Source organism: Anabrus simplex, chromosome 3, assembly GCF_040414725.1.
Source record: "Anabrus simplex isolate iqAnaSimp1 chromosome 3, ASM4041472v1, whole genome shotgun sequence".
Lineage (NCBI taxonomy): Eukaryota > Metazoa > Arthropoda > Insecta > Orthoptera > Tettigoniidae > Anabrus > Anabrus simplex.
In genome coordinates this window covers 29,571,551-29,593,197 of record NC_090267.1, presented here as the reverse complement: position 1 = coordinate 29,593,197, position 21,647 = coordinate 29,571,551, and positions in this window count along the sequence as shown.

Here is a 21,647-nt window from a genome sequence, read left to right as displayed (position 1 = left end):
TTATTAATATTATTATTATTATTATTATTATGATTATTATTATTATTATTATTATTATTATTATTATTATTATTATTATTATTATTATTATTATTATTATTATTATTATTATTATTATTATTATTATTATTATTATTATTATTATTATTATTATAGCAGCTGTTAAGGTAAACTGTTACGAAGTTATGAAACATAACAAAGGAAAAACCCAAAAATAAAAATTGCCACTTTTAGATATTTTGGTACCAACATATTTCAAATAACTCTGTAAAACTGATGTAGGCTGTCACGCTTCTTGAAGAAAGTTTCGACGTTTATCTGAGTCAGTTTAAAAAATTCCACCTCTCATGTTCTCCTTACAACTCTCCTTTTTTAAACTGATAAAGAAGGCATTGTTTTCCATAAATATCGTAGAGAAAACTTTAATTCTTTACATTGGTAGTATTGTCACAGTGGGTCTGACAGCCTACAGAGTGATACTTGGTTAGCAGTGAAGTCTTCATTTGTAATGAATTACTTTGGTCATAGTGTATAACAATTCACATCTTCCATATAATTTGTACGTCTGCCTGAAAAATACTGAATGTAGACTATGATAATCCAATTTTCATCAACTTCTTAAAATCGTGAGCCACCGAGTGAAAATTGCAATCCGTGCATTACGACAAGTTGCCAAGTAATACCAAACATCTATAGTCGTAATATTAAAAGAGGCGTTCTGACATTTCTTAGAGGGTGGTTTGTTTGCTCCCTGCCTGAGTGGGGAGAAGGGAGTAGAGGGTATGGTTGGCATGGAAACGAGACCACTGCGGTTGCCATGGAGATAAACCTGCTGGCCAGCTCGTGTTGCTTGGAGTTGCCAGACCTCTCATACTTCTGAGTTACGTACAACAGAACACCGCGGTCTGAACGAACAAGTAAGCGGGAAGCGAGGGGAAGGAGAAAGGAATACAGGAATGTGTTAACAATGTCCAATGCTCCTCTCTCTAGCACTATCTGTCAAGACGCATTTTTTGATATTGCAAGTATTATCCGAGCACTTTTTAGTGATAGATTTTTGTACTCGTTGGAGAAGTAAGAAGGGTTCCGTCAATACTGCCAACTGAATGGAAATGAAATCTGAATTGAATCGATAATATGATCGATCGATATGAATTTTATAAACCTTTATTATTTTAAGCTAACAACTGTGTCACACACACACAATATTTAATACTATATAACATTTCCCGTTGCGAATCTTGTTCCTAGCATGAATTCTATAGTTTGGCTTTGCTGTGTAAACAACAACAGTACGAGTACTTAAAGTGTACGCCAGATGGCGCACAGCGATGATAAGCGATTCTTAGTTTGTGTTTCAAAGGTTGCCAATACGAATCTCGAAGATAACCAAAGTCGACCGCTTCAGCACTAGGGTGTAAATCTATCACTAAAAAGTGCGCGGATAATATATATTCAGGTTTATGGAAGGCCAATGAGCAGCCCATAGACCTGGAGTAGAATTAAAGATCCCAGGAGCACATTCCTCAAACAACACTGTGGTCCGTCTGACGGGTGGACACCACTGAAAGAATCCTTCCAAGAGCAAAGAAGGCGAGTTCGCAACGGTGATGTGTAGTCTACTACAGTAAAATACAGCTTTAGCCAAGATTCTTGTACACAGGCATCTTTTAACCGGCCATATGTAGGAAACTATGAAACTAGGAAAATAAGAGCGCCACGAATTGAAAAAATCATTGCTCAGTATATATCGAATCAAAGTTCATTATAATTTTTAATAATAATATACGGTATCTTAGGTTAAACCAAGCATCCTTTCCCATTTCATATTTGCCTAATATATATAGTATTGCCTGAGGTATTTATGTAGTGTACATTGAAAGAGAGCCTCCGTGGCTCAGACGGAAGCGCGTCGGCCTCTCACCGCTGGATACCGTGGTTCAAATCCCGGGCACTCCATGTGAGATTTGTGCTGGACAAGGCGGAGGCGGGACAGGATTTTCTCCGGGTACTCCGGTTTTCCCTGTCATCTTTCATTCCAGCAACACTCTCCATTCTCATTTCATAGCATTTATCATTCATTAATAAATCACTTTAAGAGTGGCGACCCCATCGTACTAACAGCCTATATCTGCTTCATTCATTCCATCCCTGACCCGGTCAATGACTGGAAAACAGGTTGTAGGTTTTCATTTTTACATTGAAAGATATTTCCTCACATCATAGCCTACTAAAAGACGATTAATTCTGTAAATTTGGGCAATGAGAAGTGTACAGAAGGTCGTTCGGGATCTCTGGGGACGTTGTTTGAAGGGTAATTAGATAATGAAAAGCCATGTGTCCACCAGCAATCATGAGGAATTAGGAACCTAGCATTTCAAGCTGTAGGCCGACAACGTAATTTCCATCGCAGCAGACTTTTTCGCAGAGCTAGCACATCTCTCTTATCCCACTCCTCCTGACAGGCTTTTCAGAGGCCACTGATAGTGCGTCGACGTCTATTTTCTATGGCACTCTTTAGGAGTACAAATGCAAACAAACCCAATGGCGACTCATCGGATGCCTTCACTGGAATGTCAGTAAAAGGAATTGCACTGATTCCAGTGACCATCTCCATTCTTTCTAAGAACAGATGAATCGAACGAGAGGTGTGGCTGGATGCTTTATCTTGATGTGCTCATATCTGACTTTTCGCCCTCCCATGCAGTCCTGGGATATCTGGGTATTAAAACCTCTTGCTAACAGTACGAAGAGTTCACCTTCACATTATTAGCGACACGGCGAATGGTTAACTTTCCATTGTAGCAGTATCCAGCGATGATCATGAAACCCCTTGAAAGACTCTCCTGGCATTCTCTAAACAATGTTTGTACATTTTTGACTCTAGAGGGGTATTTGTTATAATCACTAAAATGCACATTCACTTCGCCTAATTTCACCACATTTTTCCATCTTTCCCTGGCAGATAGCCCTCATACAGCTTTCTTGCACTGCTGGAACGTTCCTTATGTGACGAGGCAAGAGCTTGTGAACTGGGTGCTTATGCCACATTTCTAATTGCAGGTCCTCGTTGATTATGGTGTCAACTGCTTAAACAGATATCCGCAACTTATGTGCGATCGTCCTTTGGGCTCAAGGTTATCACCTGAGACAATGGCCTTCACTTTCCTCACCAGTTCTGGTGTACAGCTGGTGACTGGACATGGATTTGCCTCTGTCCAGTCAGCTTTTGCCATTTTATTGAATACAGCACTGAATACGTTCTTTGATATAAAGAAATCACGCTTCTTGCACATTCGCTCGCTTGCAGAATTGCTATATTTAGCATCGGAAAGGGCTGTCATGTATCCCTCCCTGTAAGGGCCAATCCGCTTATACATCGTTGCAGCTAATGTCATGAAAATCTACACACACGTTCTTAGTAGTGACGTGAATCATCACTCCCCGTTTTGACGTGCTCAAGTTGATAACAGCACCGTGAGCGGCTTTAAAACTACCCACGATCTTCAGTAAATATTGTCAAAGGAATGAAAATTAAACAAAAATGATTAGAACTATAACAGTACAAATTGTGATGAAGGCCAGCATTTAATATCACCACTTCAGAGAATAACTTGCGTGAGAATAACGAGAGGTAGGCCAAGGTAAATTGAATTGATGACTTGGAAGATGACCTCCAAAAACTAGGCACCATTGCCTGGGAAACGAAAACAGGAGATCTAGATATATGGAGAGAGTTGACTAGAGAGGCTAAGGTTCTAAATCGACTAGAGCGCCGACTAGTAAGTGAGTGAGAAAGTAAGAAAGCTCTTGAATGTTAGCAGAACAGGACTATGACAGTCTGATACACGGATCTTCTACTACTGACCTAACGAACAACGTTAGAACCAAACCCCGTCAGTGGTTGAAAATCGACCTAAATGTAGTATACAGAGAAAAACCGTAATTCGTAGTCTACTGGCCTGCTTTAATTTTCTTTAATTCAATTTTTGACGGCATTGACAAGTGTGAACTTCAGTAAGCCATTCGATTGGACCTTCGGAAGATGTAAGTAGAGTTTCGTTTTCCGGACAAATTCATAGCAATAATACTACGAATATAAGACACGGATTCCTTACTTGCACTAGCTTTCTGTTGTTCAGATTCATAGTAACTAAATCAGTTGGAGAAGGATGCCCCATTAGCCACGGTACTTATCGTATAGGCAGCGTAACACATGATGCAAAGAATGATGACTTCACTAACGAGATTAACCGAAAAACGAACGCTTCATATTGCGTTCATGCGCTGATGATACAAACTATTACTGACTAGGAACGAGAACGCTAATATTGTGCATATGAGGCATTCTGCACGGTATTAGAGGCACTGGAATCTTACGAAAACAGACAAATATCCGAAAATGCAAAGATTCCAAGTAACTTAGTGCAATATTACCTTTAATAAAGACGTTGAAGAGATGAGAGTCTAATAATGGGTATCTGATCTGAGAACTTTACGGCTCCAACCAAAGGAGGAATTGTCAAATCAAAGATATTTGACATGGCAATACTTTGGCACCATCCCCAGAAATTCAGAATAAGGAGGAATCAACTTCAAGTTCTAGAACAGGAAAGTGGCTCGCTTATAATTACAAATCAAGTGAAATGAACAACACTTTATCTGCCCCACACCAAACTTTTTACAACAAACTTGGGACAAAAAGTCAATTTTGGTGGTGTTCGAGAAGTATTCTCCATTGTACAACAATTTCCAGGAACAGAAATTAGTTAGATAAATTTCTGTAAAGCTCAAGAGATACAAAACTTCAGATTGAAGCAATATATAATTAATTACGATGTAACCGGTGCACCCACAACCTGATTGAAAGACAATTAGGAAAATGTTTAGTACGACTGGACCCAACAAGAATGGCGAGTATCTGTCTACGCATTTGTAAAGGAAGTCATAGCAGAGGGTGTGAAGGTGAAAAGACAAGTGCAAGTACCCGATAAAGACCGGCCCCGCCATGTAGGGAGAGGTTTCAAGAAACCCCAGGCTCGATTCCCAGCCTGGACAGGGACTTTAGCCTGGATCTGAGGGCTGGCTCGAGGTCTACTCAGCCTACGCGATTACACTTGAGGAGCTATCTGACGGTGAGATAGCGGAACCGGTCTAGAGAGCCGAGAACAATGGGCGAGAGGATTTGTCGTGCCGACCAAAGTCATCTCGGATTCTGTGCAGACTTTTGGACTGAGCAGCGGTTGTTTAGTGGACCATAGCTCTTCGGGGCTGTTTGCTTAGGTTTGGTTCGTAATCATATAGATAGGGTCCTTCATGGAATTACAAAATTTATGAATGCTGCAATATCACGAAAACAGACAGTTAACACTATCCAAAGAGTAACACAGTGTAGTATACTGAATACACAGTAAAATACAATTCCATGTTCTTAGATCATATCCCAAACCTTTGTTTAGAATAAATGCAAATTTAAGTTGATTTTTGAAACTTCTAAGAAAAGAACGTCCAAAGAAAATTCGGCAGAAATGTCTTCAGAAAGCACCTTTTTTTAGATTTTGAACTTCATTGTGATTTTGTTATCTTTCAGTCTCTTTTTAAGATTTTAATAATATTGTAATTGACACTGAATTTTGTGTACCTCGTGAAGGTGACAGAAACGTGTTTGAAATCCCTATCGTAAAAAGGAGATTTAGTGTAACTAAGTTGAACGGTTGAAGGTTGTCCTGTTTTCTTTCCTCCTGCCCAGTGATTGTTTAAGGAATTCTTGTTCAGCCTTGAACGTGGAGTAACTATTAAATTAGACATTTTTAAAATTGCCAACGGCCGTAGCCGTGTTGAAACACCGGATCCCGTGAGATCTCCGAAATTAAGCAACATTGGGCGTGGTGAGGAGTTGGATGGGTTGCCACGCGCTGTTGGTGGGGGGTAAGGGAATGGAGGAGCGGAAAGGAACTGGCCACGCTACCGCAAGTAAACTCCGGCTCAGGAATACCTCTGCGGATGTTCGGACCTGCCTTCGGGCAGAACAACCCTTACCTAACTTTTTAAAATTCTATTCTTTCTATGCTGTGATATAACTTCCCATGAATTACTATGCGATAAGGGTATTTTAAATTTTGATCAGATATTTTCAATAGCAATTTTCCCTTGTACTCTTTGTCATTTGTTCTTATACGTTTACTTGTAAATCATATGACTTCTAATGCGTTCCTTCAATGTTTTAAATAAAGTGGTTTTAAAAACGGTATGGAAATTAACACCTTCCTGTTACGACCGACGAATCAACATATCGGATGCACATAACAGAGTTCATTTTCACAGGCGCAAATACAAGTCAAATGGAGGACCAGCCTGCTCTGTACGGACACATCACTCACTAGGCGACTTAAGGTTATATTCTAAATTAGTAAATGTATGGACACCATATATTTAGACCTATGTACAAAACAATTATAGAGACGCAAATGGACGTCTGTTGTTGCTGGTCGCCACGTTGTCTGTCGCTCTCAATAACAAAGACGCAGCAGCATGTTACCAACTGTCTAATGACAAAGATATGAAATGCGACAGGCAGGGAGTTACCAACAAAAAAGCCGAAACTCCTTACAAAGAGCTATAAATTTAACCCACTTCTTCAAGACGTGGACTACAGCCAGTGATTCGCAATCTTGTTGCAACTATTTCGCAGAATTAGCTCATTGTCTCTGCGTCTTGGAGGGAATGAAAGGAGTTATCCTAATGAGTGGGTCGTAGAAAGAAATGGTGTCCAAGAAAGAGTTCAAATGCCATAAGAATATCATGCTTACGGGTAAAAGAATGGAATACCTACGTGCACGGCGCAGGCTGTGATAGTGATGCCATGAAGGTCATTTCTTCTGAAGTAGAGCCGTGAGCGTGGACCTTGAAGACCCTCCTCCTCGCTCCAGGTACCCCACGGATGAACTATCAAGGAGTGATTACGACTCAGTTGGTACATTTCACTTAACTGAAGGATATTTCCTTCTGAGTACTGCACGATGAGGAATTCGCAGTCGAATGGTATGTTGATACCAGTCATTACTTCGTTACTGCCATTATTTAGAAATAATAACCACCTTGGCTTGGACGGAAGCATATCCAGGACAATCTGGAGTAAAGAGAATCATAATTAAACTATGATATTGCAGAACTTATGATAGAAATATTTCCAAAGCTATAGTTAATTTAGGCAACGCCTGATTTTAATTATTGTTCTCCACCTGTGCGTGAGGGCCGTAGAATAGCACCCACGGTATCGCCTGCCTGTAGTAAGAGGTGACTAAAAGAAGCCCCATGGCTCTCAACTTGGGAGCGTGTGTTGCGACCACGGGGCTCCTAGCTGAGTCCTATCAATGCTGCCACTTACTTGTGACAGGCCCTTCACTTTCATCTATCCTCTACGATATCACTTGATCAACTCTTGTTATTTTCCGACCTCGGCGCTATTACCTTGCGGGGCCTAGGGAGTCTTTCATTTTCACGTCCTACGTGGCTCTTGCCTTTCCTTGGCCGATACCTTCATTTTTCGAAGTGTCGGACCCCTTCAATGTTCTTCTCTCTGATTAGTGTTAATAGAGGTTGTACTTCCTCTTAAAACAATAATCACCACCACGCTGCTCTTCTTCCGGTTTTCCTTGACCAGTGGAGTCGCGTGTGCGAACTGTGTCCTACTTGTTTATTTGGCCCTGTTTTACGGCCAGATGCCCTTCTTGACGTATGTGGAGGGATGTATTCCCTATTGCGTGTTTCTGTGGTGGTTGGTAGCTCCGTGTGTTGTCTGAATATGAAGAGGAGATCGTTGGGATGAATACAAATATCCAGTCCCCGAGTCTAAAGAATTAATCATACTCGATTTAAAATCCCCAACCCGGCTGGGAATCGAACTCGGGACGATCTGAACCAAAGTGTTTTTATGTCATTTTTTCAGCCAACTTGCTGTGGTGTGTTTATTCCTGAAAGAATTAATTGCTGAACTGAGTAGAGCGTAGTCAACACATCATTCGTAGTCAATACCATCGGAATTATTCGTTCCTAGCAAGTGTTCCCTTAATAAAAATTGTTTTCCTTCATAACTAAGAAAAATTAAATGAAAAGCTTTCTGTAACTTTTAGAATATCAGTGAAGTACCCTTACAAGAAGCCTATGATTTACTTCTCTTCCCAAACCCTCTATATTTCATATTCTCCCTTGCTATCTCAGCCCAGTACTCGGCTTTGCTTTAACACACGTCACCAGTGGATGCTGTAGAATAGGGGTGCCCAAGACACGGCCCACGAAGGCACTTCAAGTGGCTCTCCGGCAGAGATTTTATAATGTTCGGAAGTGTCAGTTTATGTTTCTCGTAGTTGCCGAAAAACATTAGTAAAAACTTTTTTTTTTTTTGTTTACGGAGGAAGAAGCTAAACCATAAGAAAAATCTGTGAAATTTTCGTAGTTTACTTCTTGACGTGATGTTTCTTTGACTGGACTGATGGAAAGTTCTAACCTTAAAATTAGGTAAGAATTACATTTTATCCATTCGTTTCTTGGAAGAAGCTAAACTGCAGACTTTCCCGGAGAGTGAAAGACCTGCTGCATTGTACGGGGGTTATACAGTCCGCGAAACTTTAGGTGATACTTGGTTTTACGGAGTTGAGGAGTAAGGAGGGAGCTACCATTTTTTCGGTAATACTGCCAACTGAATGGAAATGAAATCTGATTTGAATCAATAGTATGGTCGATCGATATGAATTGTCTAAATCTTAATTATCTTAAGCCAACAACTGCGCCACACACCCATTATATAACATTATATAACATATCTCGATACGAATCTTGTCCCTAGCATGAATTCTATATTTTGGCTTTGCTGTGTAAACAACAACAGTACCAGTATGTAAAATGTACGCCAGACGTCTGACGGCGATTCATAGTTTGTGTCAAAGGTTGCCAATAGGAATCTCGAAGATAACTGCGGTCTACCGATTCAGCATTAGGGAGCCGAACTATCACTAAAAGTTTCGCTAGTATACTGGTACAGTTATCTTGGGACATCCATAGGAGATGGTCAGTTTACAGCCGGAAAATGCTTTGAGAGGTTCAATGTGGTTTATTATTTTATTATGAACTAATGTTCTTACGAGCTAGCGATGTTTAAAATTGTTTTAATCATTTATTTGTGAACGAAAATGTATCTTTACAAATGTGGAAAAGTGGACAGTGTGCCGTGAGGCGCAGACCTCGCATTAATTGGTATGTTTATCCAACGTTACAGAATATTGTTTATTTTTCTAAATTTATTTTGTTTTTCATGTCATGTTATAGTTAGTACTGGCGAATAGCGATTGAGAAGTTGTGTGTAAGGGAAGGACGGGGAGGGATCACGGGTGTTAGATAATAATGTGGCAGGCTATTCGTTTAGGAATCCGCCATTCATCCCGCCCTCAAATTAAGTTGAGCACCACTGCTATAGAAGAGAGGGCTAGGAATTCTCATCAGTGAGTGAATTCAGGAGAGGTATCGGTGGGAAATTAGTATCATTCACAGCAGGTAGGTCGGCGGAACGAGGAGTGGGAAAGGGCGAGAAAGGGCGAGGCAAGAGGAAAGGCAACAGGTGGAAAGGGACATGTGCAAACGCGTTTAGGAGGTGGGAGGTGAAACAGGGTCAGGAGAAGTGGAAGTAGGTTGTACAGCCGTCGGGGACGTTAAGGGAGAACAGAAAAGGAGGGGATCTAATGAGGTGGATGGAGTTGAGGCTGAGGTCATGCGTGACGCTATTGTTAGAAAGTGTGTGGATGAAAGTGAAGTAGGGTAGAGTGTTATGGTAACGAGTCTAGGAGTGCCGAATTCTGGCAACGACGTCATGTATCATTATATATCAGCCAATGGCAATGCTCGCAGGCGATCAACTAATTGAGAATGTCGCGTGCAACGTTTCATGATGTAAAAGTAAAAATACTTCCTCAAGGGTACCCTGACTATCACAATGAACACATCTCTGCTCTAAAAGTAACAATCTTTATAATGTTCTGAAGGTGGTGGGCACATAGTGAAATTCCACCCATTGCTGGGCAAGCTTAGTCTTTTCTACCGTATTTGTTTCAAACAGGGTCCCTATCCCACTAGTTAACAAGGAATATCACAAAATTACTCATTGTTCAGGAGGAACTTATAGTAATACTTAACTGATCCAGATGAGGAATTACGCCAGCCGGGATGACGTAGAGAGGACGGCTCTTCTCCCAGTGACTTATCTCCACCCGATGACTGCGCATTATCTGCAGACTGGGAGAGGCCATCATCATGGCGCGACACTTCTTCTGGATGGTCACAATCCGTGACAAACTTTGTAGAGACGCAACCACAGAACCTGGAAAATGTTTTCTACAAACATTATTGCACATAAAACAATAATCTCTTAATGCAAATACATATTTAAAACTTTCGTACCGGCGGGTGAAAGTTAAGTTAATGATCCAACATGACGCGGTTCGAACGACGTCACCTAACACTCAAGAGGCTTGCCAACTGGATTAGTTAGGTCCCTAATGTCAAGTCCATTGGGCTGGATTTGTTAGGTCCCTAATGTCAAGTCCATTGGGATGGATTTGTTAGGCCCGGCTAGTGACAAGACCATTGGGCTGGATTTGTTAGGTCCATAATGACAAGACCATTGGACTTGATTTGTTAGGTCCCTAATGACAAGACCATTGGACTTGATTTGTTAGGTTCTGCTAGTGACAAAACGATTGCAATCAACGTCATCACTTATCACTTCACGGATATAACACTCGCATCCCGCACACGCCATGACAGTTTCCAAAATGGTGGTTACTCTTACCGCTACTGAAAGTGACAGTCTTTTACCAGGGAGAACATATAAGAACATATAAAAACTTGTAAATACCATTTCTACGCAGATGCCATGGAACTATATATATACACAAACCCGAAAGACATCCAACTAGACATTAACAAACTAATCGATGACCTGGAAGATTTAAAAGATTGGACTAAAAATAATTCTCTTAAAGTCAATCGACTCAAGTCACAAACAATCATAACAGGGTATAAAAATAATCGTACTAAACTGAAAAAGGTTAATATAACTCCAATCATATTCCAAGAAATACCATTAAAATAACCTTGGCCTAATTTCTGATAAGTACGTAAACAGAACATGCCACGAAACTTTGCCAAAGAGTAGTCTTTCCTTTGCACTCCCTTAACAGTTTGCGAGAAAGTTTCTGGTTCAGAACTTAATTCTACCCGTCTTTGATTATGGTGACAACCTGAACGCCACACTTTACACTAAACTTCAGCGGGCTTATAATACATGCGACCGTTTTATATTAAATATGCCCAGGTATTGCCATATATCACCCTGTCTTGAACAGCTGCCGTGGCAGAGAGAATAAACCCTCACTCGGTCTCGCTTGTCCACAACATCCTCCGTACAGACACAACCAGTTATCTGAGAACGGATCTTAAATACTTGTCATCCCCAAACAGTATACCTACAAGGTCAGAAACATCTTCTCTGCTGAGCTTCCCAATTTACTGCGGGAGATGTTACCTGCAGCGATATGCTGTCGGAATTCCCTTCCGCCTGAAATCAGAGACCTACACTACCACTCATTAATTTCAATACACCCAATAATTGACAACTACTTCTCTATAGATAAGGTCGAATACCGTGGGTATGGTTGAGAAAGCAAAGGAATAGTACAACAGTTGTACACAGGTCATGATTTTTGTTTGTGGTCATCAAGATACAATAGTATCCAACACACAATGTTGTGTACATAAACGTTATGTACCTATTAGATATGCTTGTTTACCTATTTGCCGACGGACGCCGCATTTGGTGCACCTGTGTTGTTCCCTGTAGTGATGTGATATCTGCAGCGAACGGCAAGTATTGCCATGATACATAACATGTGGTCCCTGCATGTCAGTTCCTTCGTGACAGTTGAAGTGTGCACATCGCTAGTTTGGCTCCACGAGTGGAGATATCCATAGAAAAACGTGCTGCAATTTTAGCACTTGGCCAAGCAGGTTTATCTGTTTGCCGAATTGCGAAACAGTGTATTGTGTCTTTAGGGGGAGTGCAATACACCCTTCACCGCCAGAAGACAACAGGCAGCAATAAGGACATCCCACGACCTCGCAAAACAACTAAAAGCGATGATAAATATATCAGAATTACCAGTAAGAGAAATAGATTCAAAACAGCGCCCAAATTCGTGCAGAATTGGTAGAAATGAACACGACAGCAATATCTGTTGCAACAGTACAAAGGAGACTGATAGAAGCCGTGTCACAGCAAGAAAACCCCTTCTAAGGCCCATGAATAAACAGAAGATACTTGAATGGGCTAGAAAACATTGTAATTGGACATCGGAAGAGTGGACGAAGGTGTTATTCACCGATGAATCGAAGTACGAGATTTTTGGAACCAAAAGGAGAATATTTGTTCGCCGATTTGTAGGGGAAAGGGTAGCCTAGCAGTGTCTTCTACCTACAGTTAAACGCGGTGGAGGTTCTATTACGGTTTGTGGATGTTTTGGCGGAGATAGAGTTGGCGACATTGTGAGAATAGAAGGATGTATGGATCAGAAGCAGTACCACCGCATACTCCAGTATCATGCAATACCAAGTGGATTGCGCTTAATATGGAAAGGGTTCAACTTACAACAGGGTAATGACCCAAAACATCGGTCGGCATACTGTACGAACTACATTTCATGAAAGGAAAAACAGAAAGTACTGAAATATATGGTATGGTAGTCCCAACGCCCCGATTGTAATCCCATTGAAATGGTCTGGGACGAAGTGGACAGACGTATCAGGGAAGTTAAAATATATTGTCGACGGGCTTCACTCTCAGAGCTCCAAGGCATCTCACTGTATTCTTTATTTATTATTTATTGACGTATTTTATATGGTGTGAAGCCTGCTGTATATTGTTAAGGATGTGCGGAATCATATAGATTCACGATACCTACAAAAACTGATTTACAGCATGCCTCGAGTTTGTGAGCCAGTCATTAAATCCAAAGGAGGATACTTTGTTGAAAGTAAAATATAATGTTTGTGATTGTATTATATATGTGTAAGTTAATATAATTCTCTTTTGTGAAAAATAACGTTTGATTTGTGTTGTAAATCTTAAATACCAGGGTGTATTGAAGTTAATGAGCGGTAATGTACATAGTATAAATGTATTTAAAAAGACATGCTAGAAATGGTACATAGACTTGAGAAGTTAGTGTGTCATGTAATGTTTCTTTATAGTAACTCTCAGAAATTTATCTTTAGTTTATAACTATTATTTAAGTTTAATATCATAATTAATTTTATGTAATTAGGTAATTAGGAGCCTTAAGAGTTTGTAGTTTGCATATAGCACGTATAAGACGGTTTGGCATAACAGCAGGCTTCATACCACATAAAATACGTCAGTAAATAATAAATAAGGAATACAGTGAGATGCCTTGGAGCTCTGAGAGTGAAGCCCGTCGACAGTACAGTACATAGGAGGCTTGGTCGTATATACTGTAGGCGCGAGAACGCATGTGCATTTTTGACAGTCAGTCCGATCACAGCTCATTGAAGTGAAGGCGATGAACGCAAATTGTAACTGCGGGAATTTCCAGACGTAAACACAGTACGACACACTGAATGGTAAAAGATATGCTAATTTTTATCTAATTTTTAATTCATTTTTACATATTAAGTATTTTAGGTCATAAGTCCACTTCGAACCTGAAAAAGTCTACTTTTTAAATTAATTTTTAGATATTACAGTAAGTATATTTAAACTTGAAAAAGTATTAATGTGCTGTAAATTCCGTTTGCTACTCTACTTGTTAATAATGTTGTATATTTTTATTTTTAGATATTAAGTTCTTTCTAACAATTGTTATTTTTAATAATTAATGCATAATGTTGATTTATTTTGAAGTTTTGGAATTATGACTGACATGCCAGTCGATCAAACTAAGAGTTCCACTTCTGACTGTTGTCAGTCAGCCGCCACTAACATGTGGAACTGTCGTCCTCTTAAACCATACACCTTTCACTCTTATTCTCCCGAGCAAAATGGTATAGCCAAGTAGAAAGAAACCTGACTTAATTGTGATCACGAAATCTGCAGCAAAAAAATATAATCAGAAAAATTGTTCACACAAGGGGACTTGAGGAAGACGGGAAGAGGCGTACTTGGTGGGAGCTAAAGAAATTGCAACAATCGATGAAAATTGGGCAAGGAGCAAAGCGCAACACATGTTGATTCTGCGTGATCCGATGTGACCCATTTGCACAGAAGAAGATAAATAGGTTTTGCGCGTACGGTTGCACGAATCGAAAAACCAAAAGTATTCCTGGGATAACATTTCACAAGTAAGGTTCTAAGGAGAGTATATTCTCTCCATTGTTATTGTGCTAGTATTTTGCGGTCCCAGAAGAACCTTCCAAATTTCGTAAGAATTTTTAGGTTAGACTTGTTCTTTGTTGTCAATTTTTGCTCCAGATTCCTGCTAATGAAGGAAGGAGAGGAGAATGGATTAAAGCCATTAGAAGGAAAAACTTTGTACCTACTCCCTACACCATAATATGTTCAGCACATTTCAAAACTGAATTATTTAATTGGTCCTTGAAGAGAGTTGTCTTTTAGAAAAATGCAGCTCCTACTATTTCTTAAGCATTTCCTTCTTACCTGCAGAATGTAAGTGGAGCATATCAGTGAACGATTGCTAATAAAAACACCAAAGTATTATAATAGTGCTACTATGTCCGGGTCCATGGCTACATGTTTAGTGTGGTGGTCTCTGGTCACAGGGGTCCCGGGTTCGATTTACGGCAGGGTTGGGAATTTTAACCATCAATGGTTAATTTCGCTGGCAGGGGGGCTGCGTGTATCTTCGTCTTCATCATGATTCCACCCTCATCACGGCGCACAAGTCACCTACGGGAGTCAAATCGAAAGACTTACACCTGGCGAGCCGAACATGTCCTCGGACACTCCCGGCACTGATTTTCAGTACTACTATTTATTAAGTCATAATAGTAAACTCGTGTCTTCATCCTGAGGTGGTGCATCTCTTTTCAGGCACACCCCCATTGGAGGTGAGCTGCATGTACCATTTCAATCACACACAAGCCCTCCTGCCATTCTTAAATTTCTGACAGTACCCGGAATGGAACCCGGGCCTCCGAGGACGGCAGCTAATAACACTAACCGTTACGCTACTGAGGCGGACAAGTTATAATTAAAAAAGTATTGGGGCACGTGCAACGAACCTCCACGAAGACTGCAATTATAGACGTACAAGAAATGAATAGCAATCGGGTGTACCCTGGAGGGAACACCAGAGACAACTCGTCTTAACAGATGGAGGAGCTCACTGTCCACAGACATATCACCAAAGGAATAACTAGCTCCAGGCTCCTGTATGGAGGTTCATCAATCGCTTAAGAGTGGACGTCCCTCGATGCAAGACCAATTTGAAGAAATGGGGGAAGCTTCCAGCAAACGCAGACACCTCGAGTGAATGTGGTGCTGAACAAGACCTAAGCCCTTTGTTTATCTGTCTCCTCCTGGAGAACCCATTCACATCATGAGATGTTTATAGAAACAACAAAACCATCGCAGCTGCAGTGGTTTGGAAATGGTAACTGTTTACCTCTTGGTACAATTTCAATAATGTCAGTTTCTTCTTCTGTACCGGTACCAAAACCTGTGGAGTGACTACAAAGGTTAATGAGCTTATGGAGAATGTAGAGATTTCTACCCTTCCTGATTATGGAAAGCATTTTCTTATACGAGGGTCGAGCCATAAGTCATGGCAACTATGTTTCTTCTCACGAACAGGAGACAACACGGAAAATCTAAGATATGCATTTGGAAATATAGGGCATGTACTTATGCATAGTGCCTGACGACAAATTCTGACTTATGGAGATTCTCGTAGGAAAGTGACAGAACACAGGCCTTTGGTAAACATTGTTTTATTATGGTATAGACAACAAATACACAAGACTACGTACAAAGGACAGGTCTCTACTGGTTACAAACCTTCGAAATACTCACCCAAGGTTTCCACGGTGCGTTCCCAGTGGTGGGGCAGGCGCTGAGTACCATTCGATGCATGTGTTTCGCTAACGTGCGACACATCTCTCCGAAATGCTGTGACGCTTTGTTAGCAAACCGTTGTCCACATAATGGCTTCTTGACTTTGGGGATTAGATCATAGTCACATGGGCTCAGATCGTTGCTCTTGTTTGTTGACTTCCATTTTGTGATGCTCTCCCCCACACACTGAACTTAGGGGTATGCGTAGACCCACACTGTTTTTTGCATACACCATCTAGTGGCATCATACGCAAGTACATGCCGCACGTTTCCAAATGCTTATCTTAGATTTTCCGTGTTGTCTCCTGTTCGCGAGAAAAAAATAGTTGCGAAGACCTATGACTCGACCTACGAATATCCTTCCAGTGATGTTTTCAAAATTTGAAAAATATGGGAGATCCATTTCAGGAGAAATACTGCTGTAGGTATTTTAGTGAACAGTAAGATCCTGAAACTGAAGAACTTTTCAGGAAACTGAATTAGCACTCAATGGAATTGGAACATTTTTTCAATCATCCGTCCCACCTGATCCATGCTGTAGTTGAGACTTACTTTTACACAATAATCAAGCATTTTGCCAAATCACTTGTCAGTTGCATTACTTCAAAAAGTCAGTTGTACAACAAACTTGCTCTTCCACAAGGCCGGTAGGATAAAATGTAATATAGGATAGTATTTTAACTAAAATATGTATCTCCCTGTGGATTGGAGCAGTAGAATAACACCTTCTGAATCCGCTGCCTGTTGCAAAAGGCGACTAAAAGGGGCGCAGGGTATATTAATTGGGAGCATGTGTTGGCTACCACGGATCCCTCAGCTGAATCCTGCATTGTTTCCACTTTTGTGAGGCTCCTAACTTTCGTGTATGCTTTCTAACCTTTCTTGGTCAACACTTGTTTTTTTCCGACCCGGACGGTATTGCGTGTGGAAACCTCCATTCGTGGCCCTTGTATTTCTTTGGGTAATACCTTCATTCTTTAAGTGATGGGCCCCTTCCATTTTTACCCTGATAATATTGTTAATAGACGATGGTTTACTTTATGGTTGTAGCCTACTTCGTATTAAACCAATAATCGCCACCACCATCAGCACTCTTAAACATGCAGTAAACAATGTTCCTAAACCCAGTTTGGTGATTTATTGCACATTCCCCTTAAGCATTCAAATTGCGGTATGCCCTTATTAATAGCACACTCCTGGCTTTTACCGATATTTGGTGTAGATTTTCGTCTCCTATTGCCAAGGCACTCAATTTATAATACCGATAGTCAACTGGCGAGAGAGTGGATTTATACCTGCGAGTCGTGAGACACGCTTCTGTACAGCTGTTGGCCAGAAAATGTTGTTACAATTAATCGCCGTATTATTTTGAAAACGACTACAAATATTCATGCGTTTCAGAGTTTCCCTACTCTGTAGAAAAAATCTTAGTTTGTGTATACCTACAACGTAAAGAACGGATATGTTTTGCTCTACATGGGGGGCGTGGCCGTTGTCTTCAAGCGATAGCCACAGAGAGCAGTGTAGCCGGCAGCTCCCTGCGAGGCGTGTCATCTCATCCCAGCTGCTCATGCGGAGAGGAAGGATGTTCGTCTACATGTGACAGCCCCTCCAACAAGTGGGCATGGCGACCTTCTTGGGATCGGAGACTAAGCACCAGCTACTCCATGGAGACCAGGTTATTTCAAAAGCCCTAGGACATCTCGCGACGTAGCTTGATAGTCGGCAAGGCTAACCAGAGCAGTGCTGGAAGGAATAACCCCCTAAATAATTTTACCAACGTGGGATTGACCCTCGTTAATGAGCATCACAGAAGACGCTGGAAGTGGCGTCATCTGAAGGAATGAAAAACTGATGATCCAAAAGTCCCGGGGACTCCACTTCACTCAGAAACCACCGGTAGATTAAACACGTGAACTTCCACCTGGGTACTGTAACGCATGCGCAACAGTAAATTTGTAAAGATACAATGCAGGTAATTTTTTATATTGTTTCGACACGACGACCTCTTAATTCCCAGTTGCACAAATAAACGGCTCTGGGGTTTCGTTGGAATTCGTTCCAGGCTTTCCTTCACTCGGGCGTTGTTTCCTGGTGTTCAAACTCGCCTGGAATAGTTACGGTTCTTATCCGCTACAGAGCTACGGCATTTTGCCGCTAAGTGTTGCATTGGAGACTTTGCAGGAGATTTTGCCAAAACACTTCCAGTCTTGAACTCTTGTACAAGCAGCTCCACACAGGTTTTCCATGAATCGTGCTTTGCATTACACTGGGTAATGAACAAGTGCTGTTTTATCGCGAGCACCTGTGGTGGTGGTGGTGATTATTGTTTCAAGAGGACGTACAAGTATTCAACCATTCTCTATATAACACTAATAAGAAAGCAAAAAACGGAAGGGATCCAACACTTCGAAAAATGAACTTTTCGACCAAAAAGAAGACAACGGCAACGAAGGGTGAAAATAAAAGACTCCCTAGGCCTAGCAATCTAATACCGTCAGGATCGGAAAAGAACTGCAGTTAACCAACGGAGGTCGGATAGGGCAGTTGAAAGTGAGGAGCGTGGCACAACTAAATTGAAGCAATGCCAGGACTCAGCTAAGGGCCCCGTGGTCGCCAACCCACACTCCCAAGTTAAGAGCCCGTGGGGGTCCTTTCAGTTACCTCTTATGACAGACGGGGGATAACGCGGGTATTATTCTACCGCCCCTACCGACAGCGGAAAATCGTCAGCACCATCCTGTGTTGCATTCAACTGGTCATGACACAGCAACGTACTTGGGAGATGCGCAGGGGCACACATGTAACAGCAACTGACTGGTGCACTGACATCACGGTTTCCAGCATTTCCTGTGATGAACAATTCTCCTATTCATTAACAAGGGTGAAGTCCAAGTCAGTCTCATGAATATTTTCCGCCAGGCTGAGAGGCGCTCTCCTTCTGACTCCAACTTCTCAGCTTCGATCCTGGCTCAGTCAGGTGGTGTTTGAAGATGCTCAATTAAGTCAGTCTCGTGCCGGTAGATTTACTGGCACGTAAAAGAACTCCTGCGGGACTACATTCCGGCACCTCGGCGACTGACTCCGAAAGCCATAAATGTAGTTAGTGGAACGTAAAACCAATAGCATTATTAAATACGCTAATGTTCATAAAAACAGAACACCTTGAAAGACTAGAGATAGGAACTTCAAATTCACCGGACATGTGCATTAGTATGTTCTGAAGAGAAATGATTAGCATTTGAAGCATGTCGGCCCTCAGGTTCAAGGTCCACAACGATATCTCGTCGCACGACCGGCAACTGGTAAAATGTGCCTGAGGTTCTCGTTGTCGCTATAAACCGAAGGTAATGGATCAGTGTGACTTGAGCAGACGTGCAGGATGCCTCGCAGATGTTTGTGGGAATTCTACCGTCAAATGAATGGGTTTGAAAGAGGACGCATGATTGGCATGAGAGAACGTGAGGCGTCCATCCGGTAAATTGCTGCTCGTGTGGGACGAAGTATGTCGGTAGTGCAACGGGTGTGTACAGACCATCCCCCGAGAAAATCGACACCTTATCCAAATGGCATTGCACGACAGATCTGCGTCCTCCTGGGCTCTGGCGCAACAGTGGAACAGTGTAACACATCGTACACTATCAGAAGTGACAGTCCGTCGTCATTTATTACTGTCTGGGTTACCGGCGCGTCGTCCACACTTCCGCCTACCGTTGACTAATGTGCATAAAGATGCTAGACTGTAATGGTGTATGGAACGATGTCACTGGAAACAGGAATGGTAGCGGATAATGTTTTCGGACGAATCCGGGTTATGTTTGTTTGAAAATGATGGCCGCATTTTGATTCGACGCAGACGCTTGGAGAGGCATCACAGTGACAGCGCAAACTCAAGGCCTTATGGTGTGGGGTGCTATTGGGTAAAACCAAAAATCACAGTTGGTGCCTGTTCAGCGCACTGTCACCAGTATGAACTATTTGGCCGTCAGATGATTTAAACGTATATACAACCTGTGTCTGAAACGTTCGGTGAATGATCTGATGAAATAAAGACAACGTAAGTTACACACAAAACTCCTGTACTGGCCTTGAAAATAATCTCCATACAGCATACTTTGGACAGCGACTGTAAAGCTGCTGGAAGCTGGCAGCAAACGCTTCTTTTGGAACCTCCCGGAGAACCCTTGTCACGCGTTGTTGGATACCTGCTACACTGTCGAATCGGGGGCCTTTCAGGACTAATTTAAGACGGGGGAACAATAAAGTCTGCCAGAGCCAAATCCGGAGAATACGGAGGGTGTGGAAGAACAGTCACCTGGCGTTCAGCAAGAAACTGGGTCACGCGTTTTGCGGTGTGTCGACGGGCATTGTCGTGGAGGAGCGTCCACTGTCCACTCCGGTACAGTTCAGGCCGAACCCGTCTGATGCGTTGCAGTAGCCGTTTCAGAACTCCCTCGCAGAATTCTGCGTTGACAGGTGTACCCTGGGGTACAAATTCATGATGAATTACACCTTTGCTGTCGAAAAAGGGATCAGCATTGTCTTAATCTTGGACTTTGTGCACCGACTTTTCTTGGGAGGCGGAGAAAACGCTAAACACTACGCCATTGACTGTCCCTTGGTCTCCGGATCATACTGGTAGCACCACGACTCGTCTCCTGTAATGATGGTTTTCAACACCTCCGGATTTTTGTCACAAAAGTCAATGAAATCTCCCGACGTTTCCATCCGAGTTTGCTTCTGCTCGTCTGTCAGCTTGTGCGGTACAAACCGGGCACAAATCTTCCGCTTTTTCAAATGTTCGTGAACAATGATCCTTACACTGTCCTTGCCTACACCCACTTCATCTGCTATCATTCGTAAGGACAGTCCCCGATCATTCGCAAGCATCTGTCGCACTCGTTCGATGTTGTCTAGAGATGTGCTTGAGGTTGGTCGACCCGACCGCGCCTCGTACTCAACATCTTCTTTTCCATATCGAAAGCGTTTAAACCAGTCAAAACGCACGTTTTACTCACTGCTTGAGCGTGGTAAACTTGCACTGACATTGCGTGTGTTTCCGTTGCCCTTTTGCCCAGGTGAAAGCAAGGTGTTGCTCCGTTTTGCACTCCATTGTGCAATGACACGAGTCCTCACACTGACTCCGTGCGATGTGTTGCAGCGATCAACTCCGTTCAACTGTGTTGAGTTGACCAATAGGGGGCACTTGGTGTCATGTCTCGCAACGCATCGTCCGAACTAGCACGGTCTACAAACTAGAAGACCATTCACCGAACTTTTCAGTCACAGGTTGTATTTCGCAAAGGGTAAAGTCACTCTGTATGCAATTTCAGCAAAGTACAGTCTACCTGTTCTAACTGAAATGTTCTTATTAAACACGGCAGATTATTTTGTATTGTTAATTTTGAAATATATTTGAATTTATGTATTTCTCTGGTCTGAGTTTTGGAGAACTTACGCCAGGCCGTTATGTTTATGGGTGCAGAAACTGATCCGGAAAGGGTTCAAAAAT